Genomic DNA, 12447 nt, shown 5'->3' with positions numbered 1-12447 from the left:
TTTTATCATTTTACTCCTGTGTGGTGGTGTTGAAATGTGCATAGACTTGATTTAAATGGTGTTATACTGGATGTAGTCTTTGCTTTGCCTTTTTGACTCAATACGATGTTTGTAAAAATCACCTATGTCTTTAAGAATGGACTAGTTTATTCATTTTGACCGTTGTATACTCACCCATTTTCCTGATGATAGACATCATGGTAATCATTCGCTGCCACAAGCAATGTCTTACGAACATTTCTGTAAGTGACTCCATGAGAACATTTGTAAGTTTTGTGGGGATAGCTTTGTAGAAGTAAGTAGAACTGCTGGGTGGGTAGGTGTGGGCATCTTAAGTTTTACCACGTAGTGTCAGTTTCCTCCCCAACCTCAGAGAATGCAAGTTACCAATGATCCACACCCTGATGGAGCACTGTAGTCAAACTTGAAACTTTTTTATTCTGATAGATGTAAAATATATGTCATCTTGGTTTTAGTCTTACACTGGATTTTCTTGAATATTGAGAAGACTGGGTATCTTTTCATATTTTCATGGACAACTTGGCCAGTTACTGTCTATTGAAATCTTTTGCCTCTTTTTCTATTGAGTTGCTTGTATTTTTATTTCTGATATTAGACATTTTTTATATATTCTAATCTTTATCCTGGGATTCTTATATGTATTACATAAGTCTGTCAAGTCTATTATATTTTTATAATGTCTTTTGATGCACAGAAGTATTAGTTGCAATATAACTGTATCTATCCTTTTCATTATTGTTCATCCTGCTTGTGTTTTAACAAATTCTTCCCTTCCTTGAGACCATAAATACATGTTATCCCACTTTGCCTTATAATAATATTATAGTTTCCCTTTCACATTTAAGTCTCTCATAAACAGCAGTGTATTTTAATTTTGGGGAAAGAATCTTTCATTTTTATTATAGACAATAGTATGGATTCTTATTATTTTTCATCTATCCTTTCTCCACTGAAAATTAATCCTGTTCAGTGTCATGTTTTCATATACCTGTGGTGTCTACTTCTTGTCTTTAGCTTTTTTTCATTATTTTATCAATCTTTTTACTCGTTTCATTTTATCAACACTAGGCTGTCTTAATTACTATAAGTTGAATTCTGTGGTATTGCCAATATCTTAAGGATTATGACTAATAGAAAAGAAACAGAAGTTTCTTATGCTTCAACCTAATACTAGCTCCTGATATCAAGTTATTAAGCTTATGCTTCCTTGTTCTTCTTTTACAAAATTGTTTCTCTTAGTCCTGGCTCTTTATTTTCAATATAAATTTTAGAATACATTTTTTGAGTTTCATAAAAACAAAACTGAAACTTCCTGGGATTTTAATTAGCATTGCCTTGAGTTTATAATTAATTTTGGCATTAATGACACTTTTACAGTATTGAGTTTTAACTTTTCATGAACACATGTTCCTTTTAACTTATTACAGTCTTTCAAAATGTCTTTTTTAAACTTCTTATAAATTTCTCCATAAACTTCTTGTGCATTTTTTTAGATTTATCATTCAGAACAATAGCTAGCTAGTTAGCCCTCTTTCTAACAATTAGTTGTTCTTGTACATTGATTTTGTGTTTTGTATATGTCGATATTATATAATAACAATCTTGCTTAACTCTTTTATAGATTCTGGTATTTTATCTTGGATTTTCTATCTTGAAAATCATACCCTTAATCAGTAATGTCAATTTTGTTTCTTCCTTATCCTTTCTTAAATAATTTTTCTTTTTCTTTCTCTGTTTTTTGACCAACTACACAGTCTAGGATCTCCAATATGAGTTCGAATCCTCATGTCAGCATCCAGAAATCATTTCTGAATTTCCCATGGAGAGGTGAAGTCCATGGGAAATCAGAAAGAGTGCCTTGTCTCAAGGCGCTACAACTGGTCAGCTTCAGAGGCCTTTTGCCTTCTACCAACAGAGGCCCAAGGTGGATCTAATTCTTAAAGAGAAGTCTGAAATCTCTCAATTTTTAAATGTTAGTAACTAATTTTTAAAAAGCTGATCAAAAACTAATACCTGCAGGTCATATTTGGCTCATGGCTGCCAATTTCCATCTGTGTTTTAGAACAGGGGTCTCTGATCCTTTTATAATGCATCATGGCATGACAGCCTTGGGCGAGGCCATGGTGCCTGGGGCCACTGGGAATTGAGAATAGCAATATGCTGAAAGAAAGTTATGGAGATATATATATACACATATGCATATATAGGTATGCATATATAGATATATATGATGTATATTATTAAGGTTTTAGACACTCAGTACAAAACACTCCTTTCTCAATAGACTTTGGATGAACTTACAAAATAAGACCTAGGAGCAGACAAAAAATGAAAATATCACCTTTTTAAATGATAAACAATGTGGTAATAGATCTGCGGCTAGGTATGCTTCTGGTATTCCCCAGAGTCAGGCTGATTTACCTCTTAATCACTGACCCAGTGGACAACTATAAGCTGCACCCGCAGGCACAAAGCCCACCCCAAGAGGCTCATCCCCAGAGAGGAGCCTCCATAAATAGGCAGATGAGAAAGGTAGGAGGGCATCAGATAAGTCTTAAACATGCCCAGTTTCTTCTCTCAAACTCACTGCTCAGAAGTGGAATGACTCAGAAGGTGGGGGAAAACCAGATATGTTCCCATTTTTAAACAGGGTCAAATGTTCTCCTAACATAGATCAGAGAGGAAAAGAATCATTTCAACATGTGATGGGTTGGGGAAAGCTTCAAAGCACAAGTAGCATGTGGTCTCTTCTAAAGGAATGAGATTTTTTTTTCTTAAATTGTGTTACAATGTACATAACATGATATGTACTGTCTTAACCATTTTTTAGTGTGTTCAGTTCAGTGCCATTGAGTACCATCCGATTATTGTGAGCCACCACCACCACCCATCTCTAGAACTCTTTTCATCCTGCAAAACTGAAACTCCACAACTATTAAACAATAACTCTCCACTCTCCCCCTCCTCCAGCCCCTGGATGCACCATTCCACTTTCCATCTTCATGAATTTGACCACCCTGTTTATCTCATATAAGTGGAATCATATGGTATGTTCCTTTTGTGACTGGCTTATTTCACTTAGCACAATGTCCTCAAGGTTCATTCATGTTATCACATGTGTCACAATTCCTTCCTTTTTAAGGGTGCATAATATCCCATTGTATGTTTATGCCATATCTTGTATATGCATTTATCTGTCAGAAGACACTTGAGTTGCTTCTACCTTTTGGCTATTGTAAATAATGCTGCTATAAATATGGGTATACAAATATATTTTCAATTCCTTTGTACATATATATCTATATATCTATATCTATAGCTATATCTATCTATATATATATATCCAGAAGTAGAATTGCTGGATCATATAGTAACTTTATTTTTAATTTTACAGGACTCACCAGACTGTTTTCCGTAGTGGATGCACCATTCTACATTCCTACCCACAATGTCACAAGGTTCCAATTTCTCCAGTTTCTCTCTAACACTGTATGTTTGTTTGTTTGTTGTATAGTAACTATCCTAATAGGTGTGATATAGGGAATGGATAGATTCTTTTTTTTTTTTAAAGTAGGCTCCATGCCCAGCATGGAACCCAACATGAGGCTTGAACTCATGACCCCAAGATCAAGACCTGAGCTGAGATTAAAAGTTGGACATGTAACTGAATGAGCCACCTAGGTGCCCTTGGAATGGATAGATTCTTAACATAAATATCTAGAGAGGGGGAAAGAATGTGTGTAAAGATACAGAAGCAAGGATCTCAAGAAATATGAAGGGGGTAATTTTAGCTGGGGACCGAGAGGTCTTTGTACACTAAAAAGATTGTGAAGGGTCTTGGATGCCAAGCTAAGGAGTTTTAAATCTATCCTATAGCTGACAAGAACTCCTGAATTTATTAAGGCAAAATGCCAAAATGAGAATAATATCAAAGAAAAAAATGGAGAAAAAACACCATTTCAGAATCTTTCAAAACCTGCAGTAGTTCAGACATTTTTGGGGAAAGGACAGTATCAGTGGGGGGGGTGAAAAAAAAAAACAAGAAAAACTTGAAACACTACATTGGAGAAAGAATTGCCAGGGTTATTGTCTGGTTAATTGTGAGAAATAGAGAGAGAGAAATGCAAACAACAAAAACACAAACAAAACACACAACACACACAAAACTCTTTTCCCACACATATTATTTTTCTGCTTCATCCTAAATTCCTTAAGAAAAAAATCTGTTTTATTTCTATGTCCTTATGTTATTTTATTTATCATTATAGTTAAATTTTATGTGCCTGTCTCTTACAAAAGAACTTCTTAAAAAGTATTTAGAATTACAAGTACCTGTACCTTTTTAAGGTGCCAGGAAAAAAGATGGCAGATACGAGAATCATCAAGGGTCCCGATTACATATGGAGCCTCCATAATGGTCTCCCACAGTGAACCTCAGGACCTAGTTCAGTGAGAGACTGAACCGTGTGTGTTAAAGACATTAGTGCTGGTGGAGTTTTGTTATATACGACCAAATCTAACCCTAACTTGTGTGGCTTGATTATACTTTATTAGTAGAAAAATATAAATAAAGAAAGTATAGTAGAAAAATATAAAATATAAAATAAAAATTTTAAAATATTTTTTAAAACTTTACTTATTTTTTGAGAGGGAAAGAGAGGAGTTGGAGAGGGGCGGAGAAAGCAGGAGAGAGAGAATCCCAAGCAGGCTCTGCACTGCCAGCACAGAACTCAACGTGGGGCTGGAACTCACAGTGAGATCATGATCTGAGCCAAAATAAGAGTCAGACGCTTATCCACTAAGACACTCAGGTGTCCCCAAAAGTCCTTTTTTTAAAAACATTTATCATTGAGGGAAAGAGAGAGACAGACAAACAGAGCACAAGCAGAGGAGGGGCAGAGAGAGAGGGAGACACAGAATCGAAGCAGGCTCTAGGCTCTGAGCCGTCAGCACAGAACCAGACGCGGATCTGGATCTCACAAACCGTGAGATCATGACCGGAGCCATCCAGGGGTCCCTTCCCCCAAGCCCCGAAGTCTTTTTAATAAATCTTATAGAGACTTCTTGGGTGCTCCTTATCTTTTGATATAGAAAATTCAGGGGGCGCCTGGGTGGCTTAGTCGGTTAAGCGTCCGACTTTCGCTTAGGTCATGATCTCCCGGTTCGTGGGTTCGGGCCCCGCGTCGGGCTCTGTGCTGACTGCCAGCTCAGAGCCTGGAGCCTGTTTCAATCTGTGACTCCCTCTCTCTCTGACCCTCCCCTGCTCACGCTGTCTCTCTCTCTCTCCTAGAAATAAATAAAAAACATTTTAAAAAAAAGAAAAAGAAAAAAAGAAAATTCAGGAAGTCAGCCAGGACCAGCCATAGGCTCTAACATTAGACTTTAGCCAATTGACTGATTTCTTTCTTCAGTCATTTGGCAATAGCCCTGAATTTAGATTTACTACGTGTGGATAGTGTATGAAAATTATGTTTCCTGAGAATTTGGAGGCCACTTTTCTAAACATTCTGCCAGCAGCTCTCACGAAAGCTAGAGTTGAACCCTCCATACTTCCCACACATCTCCCATAACCTTCAAATTCCCTTCTTGAGACTTTTTTAAGTTTGTAACTGTTAACATGTTTTGCTAAACCTAAAAAGGATAAATCAGAAGTGCTTTTCATTAATAAATCAATAACTACACTCCAAAGGTTGTCTTTCCTTTTGCCTTCCATTCCAGAATGCAGTTTCCTTGAAATAGACGTGCACATAATGTTGAAAATGACTGGAAACACTAACTTGACCACAGACACAATGGCCTTAGCAATTATGCCACAAGTGTGAATTGTACAGGAGAGGAGATTCTGTGGGGAGAATCACCTACATTTATTCTCAACCAGTCAAAGCAGAGATGCATGACTGTTAGAAAAGCATTCAAAGCAAACAAATAAACACCAAAGCGAACAGCATAACCAATCTCTAAAGGCGTGAATGTGACCATCCATAGAAAGAAAAACTTCCATCATTTTAACTTATCACATTAAATGGTCTAAGGATTGTTATAATAAACTAGGCACTCTGATCATCCGAAGCTAGACTATGGATGATTTTTATGTTATAAAAAGAGAGGATATACAGAGACTTGGCACAGAAAATGCTCCGTTGAGGATATGAAGGTCTATGCTCCATTTCCCTCACCACCCCCCACCTCCTCTTCCTGCTAGCTGAATTCAGTAGCGTCCAGATAAACTGCCCATCCTGAAGTTTTCAGATCCATTAAATGAGGCATCATGACTCAACTTGGCAAGGCTTTTCCCCCTTGCTTCTTTTCCACCTCAAACTGTTTTGATTCATTTGTGAGAAATTTACTTTTGCCAATTGAAAAACCCTTTTGTGGCTGCCAGTCACTAATCTCCCCTCTGACACATTCATTCAACCAGACTAAATCCAATATTGACATTTGTATCCAGGGGAAAGGAGGTTAAGCACCAGGAGGAAAGCGGCTCCTTCGCCCTGCCAAATACTGTGCGGCATCTAAATGAGCTACGATGGATCCCCTTGCGGGCGACCCCAGAGAACGGGGAGGGGGCGCAGGACGGAGGGCTTTGATCACATCCAGGGGTCGTCATTTCCCACCTAGGCAGCCAAATGGAAGCTGTTTGATGCTATCTATAGGTGCCCATAGCAGCCTGCTTTAAATTCTCCCCAGCTCTCAGACATCATTTTCTTGTACCATCATCTCAAGGGAGTCTCTTGAATGCTTTTCCTGGACTTTGCTTTCTCAGGCATGAAAAAAAAATGCCCCTGAGTGTACTGCCCACCTGCAGAACTAACATCCCCTTTCTTAGACTCTTGTTTTAGGGTAACCTGGAAGCAATAAGGGCTTTTCCTACCCAAGCTATGTGAATATTCCTTTAGTCACTTTGTTTGTCTCTCCATACCCCTGCCCATGGAGTATGGCCATGTCTTCCGTACACCGCGATATACAGTCCCTTATTGAATATAGGTGCTCGTAGAAAAACACTTTCCTTTTAGGGAAAAATGAAAATATAAATTGGATTGCAGTGCAGGAGAAAAAAACACTTGCAATGTCAATCGAATGCAAAAGTGTGCATTCGAAATAACTGAAGAAACTGAATGAGAATCGAGGCAGGGAAAAAAGTCAATGTCCCAATTGACAAACAAGGGATATGACCCAGGATTACTTACAACCAATTTTTTTAATCTCTTCTATCAGCCACTCCACTTCGTCACCGAGGCATCACACCACTCTCTTGGGGTTCCTTACCAAATCAAACAGAAAGGAAAGTATTAAACATGGAAGATGCAACCTTTACAACCTTCTAATGTTTCCTGAGCCTCAGTGTGTTTTTCTACCACAATGTTCTCTGGTAAGTAGTATCAGACTGCGGTAATACAAAACAGCCTAGCCCCCCTGCCTTATTAATGTATTGCTATGTTTTGTTGCTTTAGGAATGTGCTGATTTTGTCCAAATCACTGATGGGGTGCAAGTTTGTCCAGAGAATTCTAACACAATACCCTTTTATATCTTTCCACAGTTCCTTACAGATTCCCATTATTTTTTTAATGTTTATTTATTTTTGAGAGAGAAAGAGAGAGCGCATTTGAGCAGGGGAGGAACCAGGGTGGGGGGACACAAGATCTGAAGCACGCTCTGTGCTGTCAGCTTGAGCGGGGCTCAAACTCTCGAACTGTGAGATCATGACCTGGGCCGAGGTGGGAGGCTTAACCGACTGAGCCACTCAGGCATCCCCTATTTCTATTATTTTTAAAATGCTATACTTTACACTGTAGGAACACAGAACATAGTCACACATTTTCGAAAATGTATTTATATGACAACTTAAAATTTCATCTCCAATCCCTTTTAAAAGAAGAGTCATTGGTAGTAATCTCTTCTCTTGATTTTTAAACCAAGAGTGCTTAACCTTTTCTACCCCCAACAGTTCATGCTATAAGCCTATTCTGAACCCCTCATCCTGCAAGCTGGTCTCACTACTTATCGATAGCCAGGCCACTGTCCCTTGGTCCCTCATCGTCAAACCAGATTTGCCAGCTTCCTACAGCTCCCAGCTGGCTAGGTTCCCCTTTCCTGCCCACCTTTTAGTCTGGCTGACTGTCAAGCTCCATTAGGTAAGTTATTATTATGTAAATGTTATTAGCATGCTGTAGCAGCCATTCGTCACTATCTCCACGAACACCACAGATCGGTCAGAAAAAATGGTGATGTCTAGAAAATTAATAGTGTCTGAGTCCCAAAGAACCTGATACATTTTGGCTGAAAAGTTCAATCGACATTAGGTTTCCCTGGAAGCGTCACATCGTTTGGGTGTGCAGATCAGAGGTGAGGATCCTCGGGGACTCCTCCAATTGGGAGGGGTGCTGCATATCTGCCGAGCCAGTACACTTTGCTCGTGAGCCACTTGATGATAGACTTTACCAGACAAATTCACTGTCCAAGAGTAATTGTCAAGAAGTTAAAACCAAGATCTCATATACGTAGAGCATAGATCTATGTTAAAAAAAAAATATCCAAGTGGGGCGCCTGGACGGCTCAGTCAATTAAGGATCCAACTTCAGCTCAGGTCATGATCTCACAGCTGGTGAGTTTGAGCCCCGCATCAGGCTCTGTGCTGACAGCTCAGAGCCTGGGGCCTGCTTCGGATTCTGTCTCTCCCTCTCTCTCTGCTTCTCCCCAGCTCAGCTCATGCTCTGTCTCTGTCTCTCTCAAGAATAAATAAACATTAAAAAAAGGGGGGGGATGGAGTGGGGTGCCTGGGTGGCTCAGTCGGTTAAGCGTCCGACTTCGGCTCAGGTCGTGATCTCGCGGTTTGTGGGTCTGAGCCCCGTATTGGGCTCTGTGCTGACAGTTAGCTCAGAGCCTGGAGCCTGTTTCAGATTCTGTGTCTCCCTCTCTCTCTGACCCTCCACTACTCACGCTGTCTCTCTCTCTCACTCTCTGAAATAAATAAAACATTAAAAAAAATTTTTTTAAAGGTATCCAACTGACTGAATTTAACCATTAAAATGGTAAAGATGATTAAAATAAGAATAAAAGGGCACCTAGGTGGCTTAGTCAGTTGGGCCTCCAACTTTTGGTTTCACCTCAGGTCATTATCTCATGGTTTCATGCGTTCGAACCCCATGTTGGGCTCTATGCTGGTGGTGCAGAGACTGCTTGGGATTCTCTCTCTCCCTCTCTCTCTGTCCCTCCCCTACTCACGCTGTCTCTCTCAAAAATAAATAAATTTAAAAAAATAAGAATAAGAGAAACACATAATTGGAGATAATTTTAAATTAAGTTTGCTGTATTAAGTTTGATCTAAAAATTTACAAACAGGTCCAAGAAACTACTTTTACTGAGTTGAAAAACAGTCTAGTTGATCAGAAATAAACAAATAAACAATCCAAAAATCCCTCTTTGTTGTGTTTGCACATTTAAAGAAGAAAACCAAAATCTGTTTCATTATGCTCACCAGCCGGATGACGACCTAATTAATGGAGTCACTACCAAACTCAGCAAATGTGCCTTGAATTTTTTACTTTTTAAGTAGCTCTATAAATTTTGCTATAATATGATACACTAGTTTCTATTATGTATAGATAGCCATAGAGCAGAATCTGTTGTTGAAAATCTCTTTGCTACTGGTTTCCAAAGTACAAAATTCCCCCAATTTTGTCAGAGTTACCTGCTTTGTTTTGAGGGTGGTTTGGTGTGTGTGTGTGTTTGCTTATGCTTCTCTAAATCCTGAGTCCCCAGCCACCCCCTCCCCCCCCAGAAGTCTGTTCACTGCATACTGACCAGCAGGGCTTGGGAGAGAGCTGTCTTCCCTAACCACTGCCCCTGTAGATCCCTCCAGAATGTTCCCATTGCTGACTGCTCACAGACGGCGTGCAGACACCGTGTCATCTGGACTCTCTTGCCTTCCCGCACGGCTTATACCTGCTGGCCTCACACTGTGGGCTGGACCTCATGGTACATCTCCACCAGCAGGTGCTCTCCCCACCCCACCAGGTAACATGCTCATTGGTCAGGCCCAGGCTCAGATGTGGCCTTTCTGGGGAAGCCTTCCCAGAGCTTCTGACTGATGCGCACTTCCAGAACACTCCCTTGTTCCCTATCGAAATTTACATTCACTTATTGACTGTAAGGTTGCTGGAAGTGGGGACGATGTTTACCGTTTCATCCTTTTTATGGTTCCAAACCCGTACTTCAGCACCATACTTCTCTTGCCCGCACTACTAACGGTTCGCAGAGCAGGACTTGTGCCCAGACAACACTGTGGGTGGCCAGTGGCCTAGTGGTGGCCCCAAACCTGTCCCCTAACCCAGCCCTTCTTACCCACGCCCACCTCCATCATACTCGAAATGCCTACGAGTTATGGAAAGAGAGAACTGTGAAATACATTATCTTATGGATTAAGTTTTGGGGGCCATGTGTTAGAAGCCCAGACCCTAAATGTCTTTCAAAGAGAGCTCCATTTGGAAATTATGGGTGGGAGAAGGAGTCTGTATTTTTCACAAATGACCCAAATGATCTGTATAATCTTTCAAGTAGAAGAAATAGCAGTGCCAAGGGAAAATCAGGTACTAAGAGCATCACAGCTTTGCTGTGAAAAAATCCTGCCAAAGCACAGGCCACAAGAAGCAGAGGGATGCCTCTGATGGTTAAAGAGGGAGATTGCCAGAAGTTTTGAGTCTGGCATGGATCAGGTGAGGGCAGAATGGCAGGCAGGCTTTAAGAGTTTCAACAGGAGCATCAGGAAGGGGGTAGAGGGTGGGCGCTGGACAGAGGGTTTCCAGAGGGGCAGCTGGGGGCTCATGTTGTAGAAGAGGACCTTCCTCCCCAGGTATCTTACAAGGGCAGAAGAACCCAGGTCCAGACTCTGCTCCACAGAGTGAGACACTGGCCCCCTGGGGGTACAGCTTGCACCTGCTAGCAAGACTCTGCTGACTCTTGCCACATCCCATATAGCATCCCAGTTCCCCCCAGCCAGCCAAGCTCCCCAAGTCAACAAAGCAGAGTGGCCTTTGCACAGGGGGAGCCCCTGATTGGACCAGGTTGAGCATTTCACCCTGATGGGCCCAGTCGTGGGCTGGCTATTGATCTATACAACGAGATCTATATAACACCTAAAGTCTGTCTGACTGGGGGAAGCCAACCTGTGGGCTAATCAGTTGCATTCATTCCAGAAGATAAAGGGTAGAGTAGCCAGTGAATAAGAAGAAATACAGAGGCATGTAGAGAAAGGGAGAAATGTCACAACGTAGAGCTCCCAGGGCCCACGAGATTGTGAAAAGGAAAGCAGCTGCCTTGCCCTCCCTGAGGTCATCAGATGGCTTCCCAGGACTAGTACTGGACTCCATGGATTTTTATAATAAGCTCCCTTCTCCTCAGGTGGCTTGAGGAAACTCAGAGCCCCAGGACAGCAAAAGTACAAGATGTAGGTGTGTGCAGGATGGTGGCAGGAAGGGCTTTTAAGAGAAGTTAAGGTCTTGCTGGGGAAAGAATCAATAAACACTGCCCCCTCCTTAACAGCTAGCTTTAACTGAGCAATTATTACATTCCAGGCACAGCTCTAAGTACTCTACAACTATTTTTAAATGTATTTAATTCTCACAACAACATCATGAGATGGCTATTACTCTTACCCCCATTTTATAAATGGAGAAACTGAGGCACAGAGAGTTCAGACCACATGCCCAAAGTCATGTGAGGAAACAGGGACTTAACGCCAGGTAAGGTAGCTCAGGAGCCTATGCCACTCTTCTCAAAGACTGTAAAAGATAATAATGTTGCTTGTAACTGTTCATGTGACCCAATTTTTGCCTATAAACCGGGTGCCCTAACAAAACACAGGTTGTTTATATGTGGCATTCGTACTGTGGTATAACTATTTGCTTACCTGTCTGTGTTCTAAACGTGGAGGGTATCTGTCTTATATCTGCATCCACAGTTCCTAGAACAGTAGCTGGTACAGGCCTGGGACTGGAACTCAATTAAAAAAGAAAAAAACTGTGCTTCTCAAAGGAAAAATACATAGATCTGGAGGAGGTGAGATTATACGAGGCCTTCAACATCAGGCAAAAAAGTGTGTTTTATCTTAGAGACAGTGGAGTGCACTGGTGGTTTGGGGGCACAAGTGTGATGGTGGCGTGTAAAATGGAAAAGCAGAAAAATGGAAAGGCTAGGGCAGAGCTATTTGGAAGACAGTATTTGCCAGGCCCGACTGGAAGAGAGAAGAGGTGCAGAAAACAGGAAGCACATGTGTGCGCCAGAGTGTAAGAGACTTATTATTGCAAAGCAAACCACAGCAGGTCACTACGAGGAATGTGGCTGCCTCTCAAAGTTACTTCTTGAAAGTATCACTGGAGTAGAGAGTGACTGCTCCTTTAAGAAGTAGCCCGCTCAGGGAGGGGAGGGGG

This window comes from Crocuta crocuta, unplaced genomic scaffold (genome assembly GCF_008692635.1).
Source record: "Crocuta crocuta isolate KB4526 unplaced genomic scaffold, BGI_CrCroc_1.0 scaffold145, whole genome shotgun sequence".
Classification (NCBI taxonomy): Eukaryota; Metazoa; Chordata; class Mammalia; order Carnivora; family Hyaenidae; genus Crocuta; species Crocuta crocuta.
This window is presented reverse-complemented; position numbering follows the sequence as displayed.